Source organism: Pleurodeles waltl, chromosome 8, assembly GCF_031143425.1.
Source record: "Pleurodeles waltl isolate 20211129_DDA chromosome 8, aPleWal1.hap1.20221129, whole genome shotgun sequence".
NCBI lineage: Eukaryota > Metazoa > Chordata > Amphibia > Caudata > Salamandridae > Pleurodeles > Pleurodeles waltl.
In genome coordinates, this window is record NC_090447.1 from 237,051,342 (window position 1) to 237,073,683 (window position 22,342).

Here is a 22,342-nt window from a genome sequence, read left to right on the forward strand (position 1 = left end):
TTAAAGTGACAGCATGCACCACAGCAGTTCACACTTAAGTGCATTAAATATGCTGGGCATCTAAACCTACATGCCCTGCAATAACCTAGGGATTTATAGGTAGGTTTTTATGTGAGTTATAATTAAGCCAAATTGGATATACTTTTAATCAGAGCACAAGACCTGGGTCTGGTTAGTAGAGCCCAGGGTACCCTCAGCGTCCGAAAACTAGTATCCAGTAGTCACAAATGGGGGCAAAAAGTTGGAGGACCTTGCAAAAAAAGCCCTGGTTTTTCACTCTGACCAAAACCTAGATTCATATTTACCTGGTCACCCAAGGCCACCTTGTGTGGCTTGGTAAACTTGGTGTAACCCACACCAGTACACGTCGCTGCCTTACTTTACACCCCATAGTGGGAGTGTTACATGTGTGAAGTGTGGGTGTTCCCACACCTCCACCCAAATATTGTTATGAATTCCTAGATTTACCAATGCCAGCAGAATTGGGAATGTGTCAGAAATGTACCACTTTCCTCCAGATATAAAACAAGGAGAAATATTTTTTTTTCTCTGCACCACACAATAAAGGAGGAAAATGTCTCTGAGGATAGTTTTTGTGCAGATAAATGCCATTTCCTTCACAAAACACAATCTTGTCTACCATACAGGCACCCTTACACAAGGATGACTGTGTTGGCACAAGGCAGCACATGCTCTGACAGCCCAAGACGGGGACAGGAATGCACCATATAATGTTAAATATGTTAAATATAGCACAATACTGCTGTCTCCCTTTCACACAATGCAGCACAGCAAGGTATCTTGCTGCATTGCTTTGTGTGAAACCTGGATAAATTAGCTCTTGATATTGAGAGGATTGCTCCCTGCTGTGAGGTTTGTTTACTCATAGAACCTACAAGAACAGCTTTGAAGATCTCATTGTTCTTACAGGACACTAATGCTTTTCTTGCATAGCCTGTGTGGGGGTGACATCGCTGGGATAAAGTATACGCACCAGGCATAACAGTTTTAAACTTAAATCCAGATTTACAAACACTTCAGGCAATGCCCTGGAGCAAGAAAAGTTGCTACACTGCTCTGCTTCAGTTGGAGAGAGCAGAAAGGGGCCAGATCTTCAAAGAATGGTGCAGTTCTGCTCTCTCCATGCAATAGCACACTTTGGGCTGCCTAGTACCAATGCAGGCACCTTTGTGCCATAGTGCAATGGTGTATGTTTTGTGTTCAGGTTACTTTTTGTGCAGGAAGGGGTAACTGCCTGCAGGAAATCTGTACTTTGAAGCTATTTCGTCTTTGTATGTGTGCTGCAGAATACAGCACAAATTTACAAAGAAAAAATGAGGAGAAAAAAATATTTCTCCTCATTATGTAAGCCTTAAGCAGGGACACCATTCTGGCGCAAAGCAATTACTACATTTGTTTGTAAATATGGGTATGCATCAAAATCCATGTGTTTCTTACAAAGCCATTTCATCAATTTCTACCCTTAAAGATGTCCCTTCTGCTTTTTGCCTCAAAGGTTTGCCCACATAGTAAAGTTATTAAAAGTTGTTTCATCAGGATCTGTGTTTGCCCATCACAAAGATCTTTTGTATAAGGATTACACTTTGAAAAGTTAGGTCCATCATCTGCTGGACTGCCCCAAAGTGGGCATGCAGCTTCTTCACCAAGTGAGGCCCCTAAGGATCTAACCTGATCAAGATCTGTGTATAGTCCATGTAAGAGATAGCTTGACAACCAAATTGAAACAAACATGCCTGATAGGTGGTGAGAGATTGAAGTACATGTGTGGTAATGAGGATCTATGGGAGACACCACAAGCTGCAGGTTTCTAAGCCAATCAAAACGTTGCTAATCTTAAAGATTGAATGCAGTTAATCAGGAATTAGTCAACTAGTTTCATACGGTGCCTTTAATGCCTACCTCTGAGAATCTAGTCATCATCATTCTATGGTTTATTGTCTTGAAAACAGAAGAAAGGGTCACCACCACTGCATCATCTTTATCAAAGACAAATCTGATGTTATCAGTCAAAACTTTTAGGGCAGTTTCCATGCCCCCATATGGGAAAAAACCCATTTGCCAATCATTCAATATTTACCTTCTTGTAAAAATTCCAAGAGATATTTGGCAACCAGTAACAGTACTAAACAATGAAGGCAATAGTTTTAAATCGTTTGCATCAATATTGTCTTTTTTTAGAAGTGAGACTATGGGGGTCATTCTGACCCCGGCGGTCATGGACCGCCGGGGCCAGGGTTGGCGGGAGCACCGCCAACAGGCTGGCGGTGCCCCGCAGGGCATTCTGACCGTGGCGGTTTGGCCGCGGTCAGAAGTGGAAAACCGTCAGTCTCCCGCCGGTTTTCCGCTGCCCAAAAGAATCCTCCATGGCGGCGCAGCTCGCTGCGCCGCCATGGGGATTCTGACACCCCATACCGCCATCCTGTTCTGGCGGTATGGGGTGTCGTGGGGCCCCTGGGGGCCCCTGCAGTGCCCATGCCAATGGCATGGGCACTACAGGGGCCCCCGTAAGAGGGCCCCACTTTGAATTTCACTGTCTGCATTGCAGACAGTGAAATTCGCGACGGGTGCAACTGCACCCGTCGCACCTTCCCACTCCGCCGGCTCCATTCAGAGCTGGCATCCTCGTGGGAAGGTTGTTTTCCACTGGGCTGGCTGGCGGCCTTTTGGCGGTCGCCCGCCAGCCCAGTGGAAAACCCAGAATCACCGCAGCGGTCTGACGACCGCGGTGTGGTGTTCTGGCAGGGGTACTTTGGCGGGCGGCCTCCGCCGCCCGCCAAGGTAAGAATCACCCCCTATCTGTGCTGTCCTGTGCTGGGACACAGCGTTCACTTTCTGCACTACTGATGTTCCCTCGCCCAGCTGAATTAGCTAAGTTCCATCAATATTCCTTTAGCTGTTCACCAGATATGCTCTTCAAATTCACTTTGACAGTAACTCAACAGAGTATTAATGAAGCACGTGAACCACTGTCTGTTATATTAACATGATGTATTCTTTCATGATTTTCAGTTTACTTCCACATCGAAATTGATTAATCCATAAATATACAAACCCCCAGTGCATTTCTGGCTGAAGGCCCTTCATCATGTAATATCGATTCTATAAAGAAAAATATGCAACAAATCAAATATAGGGTTAAGTTGGTTGTGTGATGAGCGAATATACATTTTGATATCATCAGTGACATTGTTACAAATTAAACTGTACTGTATGTTTAAACATTCGTACAAACGAAGATGTACTACATGATTATCTCATATCCATGGTACTTTTCATTGGGCTAATAGGGCTGGTTCATGGATCGGAATCTAACGATATTGACACGTGTTACTAATGGAAGTCAATATAAGGGTATGTAAAAAAAACTGCAGGAGGTGTGACATAAGCAATGCGAGCTCTGTGAGGGAAAACTAAAAATATGTGATATTGATATACTGTTAATAGAGCTTTCAAGCATTAAAGGGAAAAATTGTGATCATGTGAATCAACTAAGTGATAAGTCAATTTTGGATAACTCAGAAAGTGAAGGGGGTTTGGAGGACTGTTAGAAATGGGGTTTGTGGTTGGAAGTCAGGTTACCCCCTGTCCAAGCAAGGACCCGCACTCTAGTCAAGGTAAGTCACACACAATACAAATTATCCTATGCCCACCCTCTGGTAGCTTGGCACTCAGCAGTCAGGCTTAACTTAGAAGGCAATGTGTAAAGTATTTGTGCAGTAAAGCATGCAATAACACAGTAGACCACCAGAAAAATACACCACACAGTGTTTAGAAAAATGTATAATGTGTATCTGATAAGATGCAGGTCAAAACGATCAAGATGCTATATATATGCATTGAAGTATCACTGTAAAAATGATATAAAGTGTCCTTAGTCTCTTAAAAAGCAACAATTGTCTCTTGCAAGCACAAAGTACCTAGTTTGCGTTCAAATTCTCCGCAAGGGAACGCAGAGGAGGTGATGTGTGGAAAAAGTTGAGTTGTGCATCGCTTTTTCTGGTGCACACAGATGATTTGTCGGTGAGTTTTCATGGAAGGCAGGCTTTGTGTTGATTTCCGATGCATAGACTGGTATCCTTTTCAGGTTGCAGGGTTTTCGAATGCCCCGGGGACGATGCATTGAAATCCGGCGCTTGCAGGACAAAGTCACAGGGGTTGCGTCGATCCGGTGGCTGATGCGTGGAAATTTCTATTGCATGGCAGGGCTGCGTCAATTCCTCTCAGGAAGTCGGGCTGTGTCGTTCCAGCTTGGCTTTGCGTCAATCCAGTGAGCTGTGCGCCGAATTTCCAATCGCTACGCTGGCACTGCATCAATCTTCTCCTTGCAAAGTCGGGCTGTGTCGTTCCGGTTCGGCGTGCAACGATTTTCTCACCGCGATGCAGGCTGTGCGTCGTTTTGCACAAGGACTTCTTTTGCAGGAATGAAGTCTTTTTGGTCCTGAGACTTCAGGGAACAGGAAGCAAGCTCTATCCAAGCCCTTGGAGAGAACTTCTCAGCACAGCCAGAGAGCATCAAGGCAGCGGGCAACAGCAAAGCAGGAGTCCTTTGCAGAAAGCAGTCCAGGTGAGCTCTTTGGGCAGCCAGGCAGTTCTTCTTGGCAGGTTGCAGGTTCTGGTTCAGGGTTTCTCCTCCAGGAAGTGTCTGTGAAGTTGAAGTGTCTTACCTGGTAGGGTCAGAGACCCTGCTTAAATACCCAAATGTGCCTTTGAAGTGGGGCAGACTTTAAAGAGTGCTTAGAAGTGCACAAGGCCCCCTTTCAGTTCCATCCTGTCTGCCAGGGTCCCAGTAGGGGGTGTGGCAGTCCTTTGTGTGGGGGCAGGCTGCTGTCCTTTGACATGTAAGTGTCAGGCCCTCCACCCCCCCAGCCCAGGAAGACCCATTCAATCTGCAAATGTGTGCAGGTGTGACTGAGCATCCTGGGTTTCGAGTTGTCTGAGTGAATGTACAAGGGAGCTGTCAACTAAACCTAGCCAGTCGTGGATGGGAAGGCACAGAAGGATTTAAGTGCAGAGAAATGCTCACTTTCTAGAAGTAGCATTTCTAAAATAGTAATATAAAATCCAACTTCACCATTAAGCAGGATTTTGCATCACAATACTGGACTTACTAAATATGACCTGGCTACTCCGTTCAGATCAGGATCTACCACTCAAACTCTATATGAGGGTAGCCCTAATGCTATCCTATGAAAGGAGCAGGCCTCACAGCAGTGTAAAATGAATTTAGGAGTATTACACTACCAGGACATATAGAACACACATGTTCATGTCCTACCTTTTACCTACATAGCACCCTGTACTATGGGTTACCTAGGGCCTGCGTTAGGGGGAACTTATATGTAGAAAAAGGGGAATTTAAGGCTTGGCAAGTACTTATAAATGCCAAGTCGAAGTGACAGTAAAACCAAACACACAGGCACTGCAGAGTCAGGCCTGAGACATGGTTAGGGGGCTACTTATGTGGGTGGCACAACCAGTGCTGCAGCCCACTAGTAGCATATAATTGACAGGCCCTGGGCACATGTAGTAGACTTGACTAGGGACTTACAAGTACATTAAATAAGCCAATTGGATATGAGCCAAAGTCACCATGTTTTAAGGAGAGAGCATATGCACTTTAGCACTGATCAGCAATTGTAAAGTGTGCAGAGTCCTAAAGCCAGCAAAAATGAGGTCAGAAAAAGAGAAGGAGGAAGTCGAAAGGCAAAACGTTTGGGGGTGATGCTGCAGAAATCCCATTTCCAACAGATCCCCTTCCAGCCTAAAGCCAGGGTAGGCTAATCAACACTCTGGTGGACTTCCCTGCTTAAGACAATAGAACATGGACAATGGCCCACTACTGCAGGGGCACAAGCCAGGTCTACGCCTATCTAAACACAGTGGGGCTCCTCTGGCTATACTCTCTGGGGCCACTAAACAGACCCCTGGGGATGCCTTTTCCTCATCTGAGGACACCATCTGGGAAGCCCCTAACTTTAATTTGCTCACAGATGCAGACAGTACCACCACAGCCAACAAAGTGATGTGGCCCATTCCATCCCTTGGGTCTGACTTCTGACCCCAACCCAGAGAAAACTCAGTCCACAAGGACAGTAACCAAAAGATGCCACTGACAGCTGTCAGTGTCAGGAGCCAGGCCCCAGACCATCCACTGCTAAGTGGAGATCCTAAGTGGGGCCTTTGGATGAGCTCCTCCTCCAGCTGGGGGGCAGGTAGGGAGCTCCCAGGGGGCTCCCAAGGCATCTCAGAATGGGGGCAGTAGCCCCAGGGGTCTTGCACCCCTTCTCCATTCTACTTCCCACCAGGTGAGGTGTGGTACCCTGACACTGGTCACTCAGCCCAGGGTCTGTACCCTGAGGCTGAACAGGGGACAAGGGTGTGTCCTTCCTCACCTTACCCCGGCATCAGGGCTCACGTACCCTCCTCTGGGGACTGGTACTGTCAGATAACTGAACTGTCAGAGCACCATTAGGGGTCAACAGCCTCAGTTCTCCTGACACAAAGGGTAACTCATTCCCCAGATTGCAATCAATGGGCAGCTTGGGACTAACTATGACCTGCCTCTGGGTCACCTCCCCACCCCACTCAAGGGACACCAGGGCCATAGGGTGGAAGAAATCCTCCCAATGGGCTGAAGTCACCCTACACAGTACACAGAGTACTGCCCTGTGTCCCTCAGGGCGGTAACTGGCACCCCATTCACTCCTACCTGGTGGAAGTGATAACTCCCACCCTTAGGAATCACCAGCTTACCCTCTGAGTCAGCCTCCCAACTGAAGGAGATGAAGGCATGGTCTACGACCTGCCCCTGGAGACTACTTTCCCCTAAGGCCACATTGGTCACCCCTGTAGAGCTCCCACCAGTGGGTGATTTATTTGGGCAGACAGAGTTCCCATTCCTGTGTCCTAGCTGGGAACACTCAAAGCCGTGGGGTTGGGAATGGTATGCTTTGGGCCACCAACCTCCAGAACCAACACCATGTTTCTCGGATGGGGCATGGGAACCCTTTCCTCCCCCCTTACTCTGGGACTTGTCTGGGTCATCTTTAACCTCCCCCTCACTCTGTTGGGGGGAACCAGAACTACCCTTCTTGGGGTCACTCCCCGGTACATTTTGTGGACACTCTGGTGCTGGTCCAGAGGTCCTCCTCCTCAGCAAGCTTACTGTCAACCAGGTGCTGGTGCAACTCTGTAGAACAAATATTGAGCATATGCTCTCTCAGAATTGAATTAAATAACCCTGTTTAATCACTTACTTTGCTGCCCTGCTCCCATCCATTCAGTGCCTTATTGGAGAAATCAAAACAGTCTACCCAAGTTTGAGTAGAGAGTTTGGTGCTGTACGTGAACCTCTGATGGTATTTCTCAGGAATCATCCCAAACTTGGAAAGTAAAGCAGATTTCATTGGTGCATACATATTTTGACCTTTTGGATCTAGTGTAAGGAGTGTGTCCCTCCCCACTCCTGGTACATAAAACCACAAGGCCACCACCCATTGCTCCTCAGAGACCCCATGAGCCCTTAGTGCAACTTCATATGCAGCCAGCCACTTATCAATGTAATCTCCCACAACATAACTTGGCACTACACATTTGGGTATACACACCTTTTTCTCCCCAAAAGGTCATGCATGTATGCTGCCTCCATCACTGCTGGATTCAGACTGTCTTGCCTTAATATCCAGCTCCTTGAGACTCAGTTCATGAGCCAACAAAATTTGTTTTTTTTCAGCCAAGGCTCTCTCAGCTGCTTCCTCTGCTCTGTCAGCTTCCATTTGCTTCGCTGCTCTCTCAGCTTCAGCCTGCTTTGCTTCTCTCTTCACCTTCCTTTCCTCCAGTTGAGCTTCAATTTATCACTTTGCCATTTGCAATTGAAATTCTCTCTCCTCCCTCCTTTCTTCTGTGGTCAGGCCATGGCTAGAGACACTACTCCCTGGCTTGGCAGGGGGCAAAATCACAGTGGAAACATCCTCCACTAGTGGCAAGAAATCCTCTGAAGGGCCATTCTTTGGTCCATCCTCTTTAACATTTTCATCAGACTGGGCTTCTGCCCAGGCCCCCAGTGCCATTTGGTACTCCTCCTTTCTGGAGGCACCCTTGGTAGATACTCCCATATCCTTGCAGAACACCTATAGCTGTTTAACAGTATAGCCCTCACTATGACATTGGTGGTAAGTACCGCTTACCGCCATGCTGACTGCCGCCAACATACCGCTGCCGCAGCGGATTACCGCCACACATATTATGAGCCACACTTATCAATCCGTCACTATACAGCCACACACACAAAACTGCCAGACCAAAGGTCAGTGAGAAACTGGTGGTAGCAAAACCCACACCGTTATGCAAACGTTACTACGCCCACAGCATTATGACCCACGAATCACCATAGCAGACATTCAATGTCTGCGCTCAAAAGACACACACACATACAAAACAAAACCACATTGGACAATTCAAACTACAAACAACTGACACACATACACACACTACACCCACACACCACTTTACAACACACACCCACATTGCCCACAACACTTTACCAATACAAACAAGTGCCACAAGATAGGTAGTAAGACCACAGACAAGACCACAGACACACACCAACATCACCTATACACCATCCATGCACCCTACGTCACAAACTCTAACACAGCTCCCCACACACACTCACCCACACCACTCACACTACACCCATGGCACCGCAACAACACCCCAGGTTCTCAGAGGAGGAGCTGAGAGTCATGGCGGAGGAAAACATCCGGGCAGAGCCACAGCTATTTGGATCACAGGTGCAGCAGACATCCATTGCAAGGAAGATGGAACTATGGTGGAGAATCGTGGACAGGGTCAACGCAGTGGGACAGCACCCCAGAACAAGGGATGACATCAGGAAGAGGTGGAACGACCTAAGGGGGAACGTACTTTCCACAGCAGCAAAACACCAAATAGCTGTACAGAGGACTGGCGGTGGACCCCCATCTCCTCCCCCACAACTAACAACATGGGAGGAGCAAGTCTTGGCAATCATACATCCCGAGGACTTGGCAGGAGGAGTAGGAGGAAGACTGGACTCTGGTAAGTCAAATCTCTATTACTATCACCCCCCTCCTGCATGCCATTACAATCCCCCACCCTTACCCTCACTCCCATCACTTCACCACCTCCCACATACTCCACAATCACAACCCACTCATCCCAATACCAAGCCCTGCATGCAATTCCAATGCATGGACACACCCCACAGACCTGCATGGACACCTATCACTAAAGCATGCACATTAGAGAGAATCACCTAGCCCACAAAATCACTACTCACAGAAGGCAAAGCTGCCAGGGCAATAACAACCATACATGGCAACACACCCATGCACAAGATGACACACAGAGAAACAATAAAACTGCATTTACATCCCCACAGGTCCCCCACCCGACTTCTCCGGAGAGGTGGTACTAGCAACTTTTAGTGCACCCCCAGAAGAGGGCCACAGTGATGACAGCAGCTCTGGACACCTGGATCTGGATGACCAACCTGGCCCATCAGGGATCTCCTGACAGTCGGTAACCCAGGCACAGTCCCATACCACCACAGAGCCTCCCCTCTCAGGAATCTCCAGCACAGTACCCACCCAGTGGGCCCATAACTCTGTCTCCAGGACACGTCAATCAGCAGTGTGTCCACCACTACAGGGACCCCAGGCAACCCCACAAACACAGGACGATCAGGGACCTGCGGTCAGTGGGCATACGATTCATGGGACAGAGGCACAGGACAACAGGGAAGCTGGGAGGACGGCTGTGCGGCAGGGGAGGACAGGCCCAGGAAACCGACTCTCCAGGAGGCACTCCCCAACATCCTGGAAACATACCACCATTCCCAGGAGACGATGGGTCAGATACTGGACAAGTTGCAGGAGACCCAGCGGCTCCAGGAGGGACAGTACCTGGGGATCAGGGAGGACTTGAAGGACATCAACACCACCCTTGTCTCCATTGCAGGGGTGCTGGCAGACATGGCCAACACCATGAGGGAGGCAGTGGCACACCACTGGGCCCCTGACACTGGCCACACCGATAAACAGCCTTCCACCTCTGCTGCCGCTAGAGGACAGGAAGCCCCACCACAGGAACAACAAGCCACCAGCACTCTACCCCATGCAGAAGGAGAACCACCCTGTAAACCGTCCCTGCGATCCAGCAGAAGCCAGAGAACATTGCCAAGACCCCCGCCAGGAAATACGACTCTCCAGAATGTCACCCTTGTGTCCCACTCTGTCACTCTGTCCACCTTGAACTGCCATTGCTCCCCTTCCTATGCCCCCTTGGACAATGCACCTGTGATACAAATAGACTGGACTCTATCCTGGACAATCCTCCATCATCACCCCAGCCCATTGCACAACCCCCTCTAATCATTAGCACTCAAATAAACACCATTCGAAGAAATAGAAGTATGGAATATGTCAAATCATTTAAACATGTATTAGTTTAACAAGCTTTAAACATTGCAATATAACTGTTCAGTAATGTAAACATAGGAATGAAGTGTAGTTGGCTGCAGACAACACACCAGGAGCGATAGTGGGGCACAAATATCTAAAAGTAGAGATGTTAAAGGGTACAGTAAGTGGCCATAGAAGTGGGAAAATCAGCCTGCCAGTGACAATGTCAAATACAAAACTGTCAATGTAAAGTGTAATTACAGTGTCTTATCTGTGTGTCATTAGAAGTACTGTCGTATTATTCCACTTCAGTTGTCCTCGTCCTCTGTCTCCTCATCTTCACTCTCCACAGGGATCACTGTTGCCACACACCCATCTCCAACCTTATCCTCCTGCAGAAAAGGCACCTGGCAATGTAAGGCAAGGTTGTGTAACATGCAGCATGCCACGATGATCTGGCACATACTTGGGTGAGTAGTAGCAGGATCCACCTGTTAGATGGAGGCAACAAAACCTGGCCTTCAGGAGGCTGAATGTCCTTTCTATTATTCTTCTTGTTCGCCCAGGTGCCTCATTGTAATATTCCTCTGCCCTTGTCCTGGAATTCCTCATTAGGGTCCGTAGCCATGAGAGGTTGGGGTAACCAGAGTCACCTGCAAATATCGAGGGACAACTGTTAGACACACACAAACCCTTAGGGCCCACAACATACCCATAAACCAGCAACCTCTGGGTGGGAACCAGGGATCATCTATTAGTCACACCCGGTGCCTCTGGAGTTGAGCCATCACATATGGGATGCTGCTATTCCTCAGGATAAAGGCATCTTGCACAGACCCAGGATACTTTGCATTGACATGGGAGATGTACTGGTCCGCCAGGCACACCATCTGCACAGTCTTGGAGTGAAAGCTCTTTCGATTTCCGAACACCTGTTAATTTCTCCAGGGGGAGGGGGGACAAATGCAATATGTGTACCATCAATAGCACCAATAATGTTGGGGATATGTCCCATTGCATAGAAATCAACTTTCACTGTGGCCAAATCCTCCACCTGGGGGAAAACGATGTAGCTGCGCATGTGTTTAATCAGGGCAGACAATACTCTGGTCAGCACTATTGAGAACAGTGGCTGAGACATTCCAGCTGCCAAGCCCACTGACACTTGGAAGGAGCCACTTGCCAGGAAATGGAGCACAGATGGGACTTGCACAAGAGGGGTGGATCCCGGTGGGCTGACGGATAGCAGATATCAGGTCAGGATCCAATTGGGCACACAGCTTTGTGATTGTGGCCCTGTCCAGTCTATAGGTGAGGATGGTGTGCCTGTCCTACATTGTTGCCAAGTCCACCAGGGGCAGTGGTTGCAATCTAGGGGGCAAACGGTGAGTAGCTGGTCAGTATTCCTAATTTCCAAACACTGCACTGCATTGCATGTTGTGACTGTAACACAATATTGTTGTATTGGCCCAAATGGTGCCTATGTGTACTGTGACGCAGTTATGTGCCATGGCCTGCCCCACCCACTGAAATGGCGTCCACCTGTCCTGTACGGAGCATGCTGCATGTATGGTGAGTACTGACTGTGCATAAGGGGATGTGAGGGATATGGTGGGCCATAAGTGTAACAGGCAGGACGGTCTGACTCATACCTTTTCCTATGTGTATTTCTCTGCAGTTCAGCGCCCATGAGAAAAGGGTACATGGCGTGCCATTGTCAAGGACGTGCGGACCCTGGTGGTCTATGGCAGGCGGAGCACCCACTGTTGCAACCGGTGGGTGGACCTGAGACGCTGGGCACGGTGGGCGGCAGAGGCCCAGCTGGAGATAGCCTCCCAAAGAGGAAGGGGTGCCCATCGAACCCTGACCCCCCTGATGGCCGGCATACTGGCGGTGGCCTGTCGGGAGCTGGATGGGCACTTGGGGGCATCACAGCAGCCACAATGGGGTGAGTACAGTGCCCCAATATACTACTTGCACGTGGTGGGGCGGCATCCGGGTGGGGGATGTGGGCCTGTGGGTGCCCCTAGGCCAGGCTGGCCAGTGCAGGGTAGGGCCCATGTTGGGCACGGTCTGATGTCAACATCCTCCAAACAAGCTAGAAGGCCTCCACTACTGGGCAGGGGTCTGTGGGTCTCAGGTATGCTGCAATTGGCGTTAGGTATCTCTGTCCATTGGCTGGTGACTAGCATTGTGACTGGTAGTGCATTGCCTAGTGCGTAGGGCTGTTCCCTGTGTTTGAGTGTGTTGTGTACACCAACGGTGGTGTTGTTGCCGCCATTGACCATGGGTAGCATTTTTATCATCCCTCCCTTTTTATTTTGTCACCCTGTCCTTATGTGCATTAGCATCGTCTGGCAGAGGAGCAGAGGCACCGGCAACGGGGACAGCTGCATCCCACAGGGCCCAGGAGGCCGAATCCACCAACAGTGATGGCACCACTGGGACGGAGGGCGAGAGGAGCACCACGGCGGAGACTGGAGGGGACAGTTCTGACAGTGATACCTCCTCTGATGGAAGCTCCCTGGTGGTGGAGAACACCTCTGTGCCCACCCCAACTACAGGTACAGCCGCCACCCCGTACCAGCACCGCCCTCCCAGCAGCCCCTCAGGATGTTTCCAGTGCCCGCTCACCCAGGAGTGTGGGCATCTCCTTTGCCCCAGGCACCTCAGGCCCTGCCCCAGTTAGCCCTGCTGCCCTGAGTGAGGAGGCTATTGACCTCCTGCGAACCATCTCTGTTGGGCAGTCAACCATTGTGAATGCCATCCAGGGGCTGGCAGCCCATTTGAAACAGACTAATGCATTCCTGGAGGGCATTCACTCTGGCATGGCGGCCTAACAGAGATCAATCTAGGCTCTGGCCTCCTCCCTGATGGCAGCCATTGTCCCTGTTTCTAGCCTTCCCCCTCCAGTCTCCTCTACTCAAGCGCACCCCCCTCAACCCCAACCTATCCCAAGCACAAAGACAGGCCAGCATGCACCTAGGACAACACACAGGAGTGGTTCAGGCAAACACAAGCACCACTCATCATCACACAAGCACTCGCACAAACACCATCCAGATGCAGACATACCAACATCCACAGCCTCCACTGTGTCCTCCCCCTCTTCATCCTCGTCCACTTCCCTCCCAGTAGCATCTACACTCACACCTGCATGCACTACATCCTCATCCACTACCACCATCACGCCTATCACTACACCCCCCTAACCACCCGCTTCCATGCACACATCCCCTGTGTTCTCTCCCACTGTGTCTGTGCCCCCTCCTCCCAAGGTACCCAAACACAAGCACTCAGACACCCAACAGCCATCCACCTCACAACAGCATACAGCCCATGCACCTGCACCCAAACACAGCAGACAGACACCTCCTACAACCACTTCCTCTTCCTCCACTACCAAACCTTCACCCTCTTCCTGCCCCAATGTCCCTAGGAAGCTTTTCCTCTCTACCATTGATCTCTTACCTACCCCTCCTACCCCCATCCTTCACATCAGGCCAGGGTGAAGAAAACCCAGGCAAGCACCTCACCCACCCAGTCCAGGGGCACAGTAGCGTCGACAGCTACCGCAGGTGGGAGAGGATCCTGGGCACCAGGCAGCAACACTGACAGGGTGCCTGCACCTGGTGCATCAAGGAAGGGCAAGGAGGCACCACCAGCTGCAACTAGGAAGGGCAAGGAGGAACCACCAGCTGCAAGTGTGAAGGGCAAGGGGCAATCCCCGGCAGCTGACAGGAAGGACAAGGGGCCTGCACCAGCAGACAGAAAGGACAGGAGGCCTGGTGCTGGGACTCATTCTGAGCCCCCACCACCAACCATGGTGCTTCAGCCGTCCAAGCCCCAGTGGGCAGCCATCCGGGGTTGCAGGGGATGGGATGGAGCCTCCCCCCACCACTGCCAGCACCGCCACCAGCACCACTGCCAGCAGCAGCAGCCCCAGGGGATGGGATGGAGCCTTCCCCCACCACTGCCGGCACCGCCACCAGCACCATCACCAGCACCACTGCCAGCAGCAGCAGCCCCAGTGGGCAGCCGTCTGAGGCTGCAGGGGATGGGCTGGAGCTTCCCCCCACCGATGCCAGCCCCAACACCAGCCCCACATTGCCACCACTGAGCAGCTGTCACCGCCGGCGGACAGTGTGTAGTCCTGCCTCCATGGGCTGTTGTGCATCCTAGCCCCTGCAAAGCCAGTGGGTCTGACACCCAGGTGAGAGACTGTGACCTTGAACTCCCCAAGATCTGCATCACAGGGCACAATCCCCCCTCCAGAACCAGTGGAAGAAGCCATCCACTCACCGCATCCTTCCCAGGATGAAGCACACTGGGCACAATGCCCCCTCCAGAACCAGTGAAAGAAGCCATCCACTCACTGCATCCTTCCAAGGATGAAGCACACTGGGCACAATTCTCCCTCTACAACCAGTGGAAGAAGCCATACACTCACCCCATCCTTCCCAGGATGAGGCCCACTGGGCACAATGCCCCCACCAGAACCAGTGGAGTAGCCACCCACTAGAGAGACTGTGGCTTGGCACTCCCCAGTACCAGGCAGTGGGCAAACCACCCACTTGAGAGACTGTGACCTTGCACTTCCCAGGACCAAGCAGTGACAAAACCACCCACTTGAGAGACTGTGGCCTTGCACTCCCCAGGACATCACTTAGGGCATGTAGCCCCCTTCAGGACCAGTGGTGTTGTACCATCTTCCGGCAGAGGTGCCCTCCCATTCCCCGTCCCCCTGAGGTGCCTGTGTATTTTTCACCTGATGCCCCTGCAGTGTTCTCTCCGTGTTGTTGCAGGAGTGAGGTGGGGCCTTGGCCTATGTGTTGTGGCCATTTGGCCCATGGACATTGAGGACTGGGCAGTGTCCCTCCATTTGTAAATATGTATATACGTTTGTAATTTAATGCACTTATTCATGTTCTTTAATCGTATTACATTCACTTTCTTCCAATCATTTTGTCCTTGCATTATTTCTGAGGGGTACAGGGTGGATTTGTAATGTTACTGCATCTAGTTCAGTTCACACAAGCTTTATTCGGTCTAATTTAACCATCAAAGCAATAACTTACATCAATAAAACCACAATCTGTGCATAATAAATAAATATAATATCAAAGATTAAAAAAAATTAAAAATCAACAATTGTACAATAAAATATTGATATAGGTCTCACATGTATCTCCCCTCCTATATGTAAGGAAGAATCATCGAGCTGAACTTCCTCATTATTGATTAGGTAAAAAAAAACTCATTAGACTTGAAACTATTATACAAAACACAAGTTACATTGAATAAATTAAGATTGATGTTCAATTAATAACAAATCACTGTGATTTTTTTTAAAGGCGTGTGCGTATGTGCAATGCAGACGCAAGAAACTTGCTGACCACAGAAGTTAAAAAGGAGGAACAATCTCTCATCATCAACCTTAGGGCATCTTTACATGTTCTCAACCCCATATTCCTGCAGGCGGGGCAAAGCCATTTCCCCCAAGCAAACCCATAAGCGGGACAAATGAACATAAAGTGCACTACAGTTTCTGCAGGGCCGTTACAACTTGGGCATTGATCGGATAGCGAAGTAGAACACCATGGGCTACGTAAGAGACTTCAGAGGTAGGCATCCGTACCTGAACCGAACATACAAACTTTTGCTTAGTTGATCAGAAATTAAATCTAGAAAGGGTTTAAAGTGAGGGTGCCATTTGAAATCGAGAACTTGGGATGTCACCCTACCATATGAAGTACATAACAGATAATTGTTCCTAACATGGGACCAATAAACTGATTTCAAATGTTCCTTATGAGCCTTCCTTAAATTGTGGGGCTGGCTCCAAAAGTCACTAAGTCCCAAAGTATGGAACCAATCCTAAATATACTCGAGCCAAGGGATAGAAATACATTCGGTCTATCCAGTAGATCTTGTAGAGACTCCTTGTATACAACTAATTCGGGGGTGGTCCAGATACGAACCCAAAAAGTTAAAGGCCTTAAAGCTATTACGTTGGAAATGTGGGAGAACCCTATGTCCAGAAACATTGGAACCAGGGGAGTACTACGGGGACATGCCAAAAGAGATCTTACAAAGTTATTTTCCCCCACAGATAATTTGCTAGTTTTAGTACAACCCTAAGCCCCTGTGCCATAGACCGCTGCACTCTGAGCCTTCGCTAAGTAAATTTTAATGGCTGGGGAAACAACTTTCACAGTAGTGGACTTTTGGAAGTGCAGAATTGCCCCTGATCTATGTGCTAAAAGAGCTGAGCTCTTTTCCACCTGAGCCTGCCAATTCATGTTGTTACTAATTCTCACCCCTAGGTAATCAATGGAGCATACCTTACTAAGAGGGAACTCATTATGCAAAATGGCGCACCTTTTGGCGCGACCACGACCAAAAATCATAAGTTTAGTATTGCTGGAATTAATCTCCAATCCATGATCTGCACAAAGCACACTGAACCTATTTAGGAGAACCTGAAGGCCCATAGGTGTTTTGGAGATCAAAAAAGAGTCATCAGCAAATAAAAGGATTGGAACTTTTGAATTATTCAGGGAAGGGGCATCATTTTGTCAGTCGGTTACAACTTGCACCACTTCGTTACTGAACAAAGAAAAAAAAAGAGTGGGTGCAAGGACACAGCCCTGGCGTACCCCCCGCCTGATGTCTACGCGGTCGGTGGGTCCCCCTGACTGCCCCATCTTACTCGTGCATAGGTGTTCTCATGCGACCTTTGAATTAGGTACACCAGATTCCCCGGGACACCGATTTTGTTTAGGACTTCCCACAGTTTCTCTCTTGGGACGAGATCAAAGGCGGACTTTAGGTCCACAAAACCAAAATACAGGTTTTGATTAGCCAGAGTAACGCATTTCCAAAGTAGCAGGAAGAGCCTAAAAACTTGGTCCATAGTACTAATTCTTGGGCGAAAACTGGCCTGGAGGGGGGATAAAACCTGGTTAGCTTGAACCCAATCCATAAGCCTATCTAGGATTTGCTTGGAAAAAATCTTTTGTAAGTTGTGAATAAGACTAATTGGGCGGTAATTTGCGGGCAGTCCCACATCTCCTTTCTTATAGATAGGGATAATTTCTGCCCCGAGCCACGAATCAGGAATAGGGCCACCTGCTGCTATGGCATTCGACAATGTGTTTATATACCACGCCCAAATGGCGGGTTCAGACTTAAACAGGTCCCCCAGTATCTTATCAGGACTTTCAGCAATTGTGAAAACAATATCCTCCACGGGGTCCTCAATAAGAAGTCTGCATTCGTCACTCCTATGGTCCACAGGGTCCTGCTGTATGGATGAGGTATAAATCTCAGAGAAATGGGCCACCCATTTTTCGGGCTGAATATGCAGGTTTATGGTGTCATTACGCCCTCTATGTCTGTTGGTCAGCGGCCTCCCAAAGGAACCCTCATCTCGATTTTTGACTGCATCCAGCAGCTTCTGCCAGATCTCAAATTCCCAATTTTTCTTTGCTAAATCCAGGGCCTTGGTGTAGCTATCTCTGGCAGCCCTGATCTCCTTCTGGGAATGCTTTTGTAGGGCTAATTTAAGATTGAGCCTTGCATGGTCATAATCTTGATTGAACCATTCTCTAGATTGAATGATATCGGGAATATACCTAGAAGTGGTTTCTTTTAAAAAAAATCCTCCGTAGGATATTTGTCAATTCAACATGGATGATCAGGATTGGGATACTGTCAACCTCTTGCTCATCAAAACTAGAGAACAGCTGTAAAAAGGAGGAATACATTTCCTTAATCAGGAATGGATTAGACATGACTGTTGACCAACTGACACGGGTTTGCCTAAGATTCAAACGGGGGATCGGGACATCAGTAGTCTCTAGATGCTGGGCTCTCCCAAAAACTTGTTTGGATAGAATAAGACACAGAGGGTGGTGGTCGCTATCATGGCGAGGTTCCACCTTCACATCCAAAGTATTTGACCAGAGCCTAATATCAACCAGAAGATAATCAATAGTACTGGAAGAACGCCCTCGCGTGAAAGTGGAAGCAAGATTTGGGTCAGATCTAGTATGACCATTACATTCTCTAAGTCCAAATCGTAAGCAAAAGGAATCCATCTGCATAGCAACACAAGAGCCGATGCTGGGAGTATCACCCTTCGTTTGGGGGATACCCCACGATTCATCTTCTTCAGTTGTCAAATTACCTATAAGGTTCTTGAATATGAAGGAGCAATTTATATCACCCCCAACCACCAGATAATTAGATGGATGCAGAAGTTCCATGTACTCAGCTAACTGAGGAAGTACCCTAGATTCTATGATACGGGGGACGGACCTCGCATACACATTGACCATGATCACTATAAAACCAGGTTGGAATGTAAGTCTAACACCCAATAAATCTAATGAGTTAAGCGATAGTACAGAGTGATCACATTTCAATTTTCTTATTTAATAAGATCATAAGCCCACCCATGGGTCTACGAAAGCCTCCGGAGGCGGGTTGAGCTGCGGAAAAATATGTTGTAAACCCGTCAACATATATCATCTCTTCTGCCCAAGTTTCCTGAAAAAAACATATATCTTGCTTGGTAATGAGGTTGACCCACTCGGGATCTCCCAACTTTTTCTCTATCCCAGCCACATTCCAAGACATAATATTAAGTTCAGGAAGCACAAGTGTTGGCCTGGCTCTCAGGGGTGCAGTGAGCTCCAAAACCCCTGGTTGTTTATCTCTACAGGCCGTAGTAACTACAATGGGAAGCTCTGTGGGTGGAGCAACATTTAGTCAGTCTAAATCGGATAACAAAGGGAAAGGGGTCTCGGTCATAAATGGTCCATTGTTCTTAGGTGGAGCCTGAGCCCCTCCCACAAGAACGTTAAATGGACTATCACTCCTTCATATCTTACCCTCCCCGGAGGGTGTATACAGAAGCCAATTCCAGTATCTCTGCCAGTTCTCAAAGGGCTAGTCCGTGAATTGAAGGCCATAAGGTTATCAACCATGGTGGTATCGAGAAAAAGAATTGAAATATAATCAAAATCTGAATCTGGTTGGGCATATCTGCGTACCTCCCGAATATCAGACCGGATAACAGAGAGACATTTCCTCTGTATGCAAATCCAATAAATAACTTTATTAGTGAGGGATTCATAGGACTCTCTGTAGCCGGCAGGCAACCTGGGGACCCCTGTCATGTAGGTATAAGCATTCTTCCTGCTCTGGCCATGTCTCCCCTTTAAATCAGTCGCCTGAAATAGTCTAGGTTGGCCGTGATGTAAGACTGGGTGAACTGGCAGGCACCTGTACGTCCATACATCCTTAACTTCCTTGAAAGAAGGAATTTTACAGGGAAGGCTCTGATCATTGTTTGTTGAGGAAAAATTGGGCATACGTCCAGTATCAATAGGAGTATTGATAGGAGGGGATGGGCAACTCCCCTTTTTGTTCATTGGCGTGCTTGTGGACTTCGCCCCGACTTAAGGCTTTGGGGAAAATATTTGAGTTATCCCTAGTATCTAATGTTGCTAACACGGTTTATCCCCCAGTCGGCTCAGGGTTGTGGTCATTCGTACTGGGCAGTTTACAATTACATGTTACCCTCTGATCCGATAGTCCAGAAATGTTTTCAAAGATTACCACTACCAGGGAATTTAAATCGTCCAGCTTCTGGGAGATAATTGCCAGTTCGACTGCCCCTTTATGCTGGGTCAACCAGTCCTGTTCCTCTATATCAGGTTCAGCTAAAATTGGGGGTAGAGAACAACCTAGGTATCCACTAGGAGTAGATAGGGGTAGAAATCTATTCGAACAGGGAATGTCACTTGAGATTATAGTCTTAGAGCCTGAGTGCGGGGAGTCCTTAGTTTGGGTGCATTCGACAGCTTCAGCGTTCAGAATGTGCCTCTTTGATGGTGAGGGAATTACAGCCTGGGTTATAGGAGGCGAATGAAGGTCCACTTCCACAGTCAAATGAGGCGTCCGTGCTTTCTTATTAAAGAGATCAGGGATCTTCCTGTGTGAGAGAGTGGCAGAAGTTGGGGGGCTGTAATAGATGGGCTCCTCAATATTGCCTCTACTTCCTCAAACAGGGAGTCAATAGTTTGAAATTGATTCCTAGTAGGCTTGGTAGGGTCATCTACTTTCCTACTGACTCGCTTCTTGTGTTTTTTAGCACCAGAGTGTGGCGCAGAGATGTCATCTGCCTCCGCTTCCCCATTACTTACTGCGTAGTGTCCAGATCCAAGTCACAAAGGGCCCCAAACGAAAATCAAAGAGGGGTGGCCGGCCCCAGACTCTAGCTGTCGCTTTGTAGCGCCCGCGTTGGAGAGACCGCCCCCAGACAACAGGCAGCAGGCAATCCGGAGGATCCTGGGACTTGGAGTCCCACCAGGATCGCGAGGGTCGCGAGGCAGGCACTGGTGGTGCGCGGCGTGCTTTGTAGCGCCCGCGTTGGAGAGACCGCCCCCAGACAACAGGCAGCAGGCAATCCGGAGGATCCTGGGACTTGGAGTCCCACCAGGATCACATGGGTACTTCTCTACGTAATTTGCAAGCTAAGGTCACTGAGTTGCGTGGATGCCTAAATGAAAGCGCTCAATTTTTATGAGATACTGGAAAGAGAATCTTCTGGAAATTTAGTCCATCAAACCACAAGTCACTCCTGCAAACTTCAGCTTAGACTTTAGACAGTTATTTTTCGGGAACTCAATGATTCCTCAATAAAGTTTTGAAAAATGAAAACGTGCTTTATTGCATTTGTCCTTCAAACAGGTAAATACGGATAAGAACCCCAGTGGCAGGGTCTGCGGGCGATGGATGATTCGTTATTAAAAGTTAAATTAACCCGTGCATTGCATGGGGTGGGGGGCTCCGCCTGCACACAGTGCTAAAACGACGAATAAAGCTGTTTTTTCAATGGAAGCCTAAATATAGCGCGGAGCACGGCATCTCCTTTGTGACCGGCTGCTTCTCACCTCATCGTGGCCACTTCTGGGAGTCCATGCGGGGGCGGCGGGTCCTCTGGAGTCCTCTGGAGTCCTCCCCAGGGTGTCGGGGGTCCCGGGTGCCGCGCAGCTACCAGGCGGGGCGGGGAAACCCCGGGGAGCCCTGGCTGCGGGTGGTGGGGCACCTGCGCACGGCTGCGTCCCGGCGGGCTGGTGGCTTGCGCTCCTCGGGCTCTTGCGGCCTCCTCCTGCTGCTTCCACAATCTTACAAGTCACTTACTTGTAAGATTGCATCTAGTTGTGTTTATGGTGTTGTGGGTGGGTATGTTGCATGTTTTGTGTGTGTGTCACTCTCTTTTTCCTCCCCCTCCCTTTTGTGCTAGGCAGCAGTACTCAGAGTGTTTGTCTTTGCGTTGGTGTTCGTAATGCAGGAAAAGGTAGATGTGCACCTAGGGCTCCATGGCGCCGTGGTTGTTCCCTGTGTCTCCAGAGGAGAGTCTTTTGACTTCTGTGTCCTGTTTCCGCTGTGCTTCTGATGTCATTGGTACTGCCCTGGAAAAGCTGGTGGAGAAGCTGGTCAGAATGCAGTGGGCGGTACATTGTCTTCCACCTGGCTGTTGGCTGTTATCGCCGTGGTGCTTGTTGCTACCGCCGTGGTGGCCGGTGTGTTAAAGTGGCTCTCTGTCTGAGCGGTTTCCACTGTGGTCATAGTTCCAATTTTGTTACCGCCGGCCTGTTGATGGTATTACCGCTGCTTTATCAACGACCGCCAGGGTTGTATTGAGGGCCTACATGTCTCCAGCATGGCTAGGTCAAAATATTCAGCTCCTGCTTTAGACCTAGTGTAGTGCTTCTGCTCTTATCTAGTTTTTAGCACTTACATAACATACCAGGAATACACTTCTGAGTTCAAAGAAGACTTTTATTGTTGTTAATTCTTCCCCA